The 1,783-nt window shown below is 34.2% G+C and overlaps 1 non-coding gene across 1 annotated transcript; it reads left to right on the top strand.

Annotated features, from left to right (window-relative positions):
- Nucleotides 1-1,282: 1,282 nt before the first annotated feature.
- On the top strand, nucleotides 1,283-1,387 carry LOC138820298 (U6 spliceosomal RNA). The gene has a single exon (XR_011369824.1). It is a non-coding gene; the product is annotated as a U6 spliceosomal RNA (small nuclear RNA).
- Nucleotides 1,388-1,783: the final 396 nt, after the last annotated feature.

Raw genomic sequence — 1,783 nt, 5'->3', positions numbered from 1 at the left:
CAACCAACAAAAACAAAAACAAAAAACTAAGCAAAACACATTCTTCACTTTTGTGGCCTCAACTCTGTAATACCACTGATTCAGCATAGGGCTAAGATTTTCGGTGTGGACATTTATCAACACTCCTGATTCAGACGCTACTTGAGAAAATTTTTAATCAATATTGCATTAATTTTGCTCTTTGTAAATTCACATGCACCTGTAAAAAATGGTTTTGCCATCCCAGTAACATTCTCAAAGTACCTCGTAATGACAACTTACAAAAATTTGTATTATATTATAACAAGGAAAACAATGCTACAAATAAAGAAAAGCAATAATTAAATATTAATGATTAATAAAATAAAAACCAAATCCCAGTGTTTCCAGTATTTCAAGTGTACTGCATATTAGATTTTACTATTTCTCATATTTCTGTACATTTAAAACTGGCTAAAATTATGATGTTCAACAAGAGTTTTATAGGCTATGAGAAGTCTTTAAAGTTACCCTCTAAGATTACTATTTATGTCTCATCTCATAATTTATATATGGCTTATATCATCATTTGTTCCTCACTAAAATATAAAGAAAGGAAGCCCTAAAGTTTTAACAGAAACTTTGTAGTAAAAGTATTAACTCTTGCTCTGTTTCTTTACACAAAGTCTTTGCAACTTCTCATTAGTATCCTTTCTATAAACTCTGAAATGGAGATACTTAGTAGTATATATCTGCTACCATAAATCTTAAATACTTTATGGAAAAGTTTTATGACCTGACAAAAAGTCTTAATTTTGGCATATATAAGCAAATTCCCAAAATTAAACATATTTAAAACATTAAATTTTTTGGAGGGAGGTCCAGTCGTGAGTCCTGAACTCTGGGCCTGGGTACTATCCCTCAGCTCTTCAGCTCAAGGCTTGCACTCTACCACTTGAGCCACAACAGCACCATGTCCGTCTATTTTTTCTGCTTATGTGGTGCTGAGGAATAGAACCCAGGGTCTCATGCAAGCAACATTAAAACATTAAAACTTTTAACAAACCTTAACACTTGCTGCTGTGTTCATTATGACAGGGGGCTTGTATAGAATAACTGAATTCCTCTTGCTACACATCTCTTGAACAACAAATATCCGGAATTATTATGTTTTTGACATATCAATCTTGACTTTATTCTTAAATGTGTGGTTATGTAAGAAATATATGGTTCTAAAATTTCACGACAATACTTTAGAACTTACCTTTTGTTGAATTATCTAGTTTAAGAAAATCAATTCCACCTTATATATAAAAAATGTTCTGTGTACAATTTGGTAGCACATACTCTAAAATTGAACAATATGCAGAAGATTAGCATGGCCCCTGCGCAAGGATGACAAGCAAATTCTGAAGCAGTCTATATTTATACAACAGATGCTGGAGGGGATGTGGCCAGAAGGGAACCCTACTGCACTCTTGGTGGGAGTGTAAACTTGTTCAACCACTTTGGAAAGTAGTATGGAGGTTCCTCAAAAGACTCCACATAGAGCTTCCCTATGACCCAGCAATCCCACTTTTGGGAGCATTTACACACATGTTTACAAACAAGACCACACTAAAGCTACCAGCACGACCATGTGTATCGCATCACTATTTACTTTAGCTAAGGTATGGAACCAACCCAGATGTCCCTCAGTAGATGAATGGATCAAGAAAATGTGGTATATATACACAATGGAATTCTATGCCTCCATCAGAAAGAATGACATTGCCCAATTTGTTAGGAAATGGAAAGACTTGGAAAAAATTGTATTATGCGAAAT

This window comes from Dipodomys merriami, unplaced genomic scaffold, assembly GCF_024711535.1.
Source record: "Dipodomys merriami isolate MVZ:Mamm:240054 unplaced genomic scaffold, mDipMer1.0.p SCAF_855, whole genome shotgun sequence".
NCBI classification, from domain to species: Eukaryota; Metazoa; Chordata; class Mammalia; order Rodentia; family Heteromyidae; genus Dipodomys; species Dipodomys merriami.
This window is presented reverse-complemented; position numbering and strand designations above follow the sequence as displayed.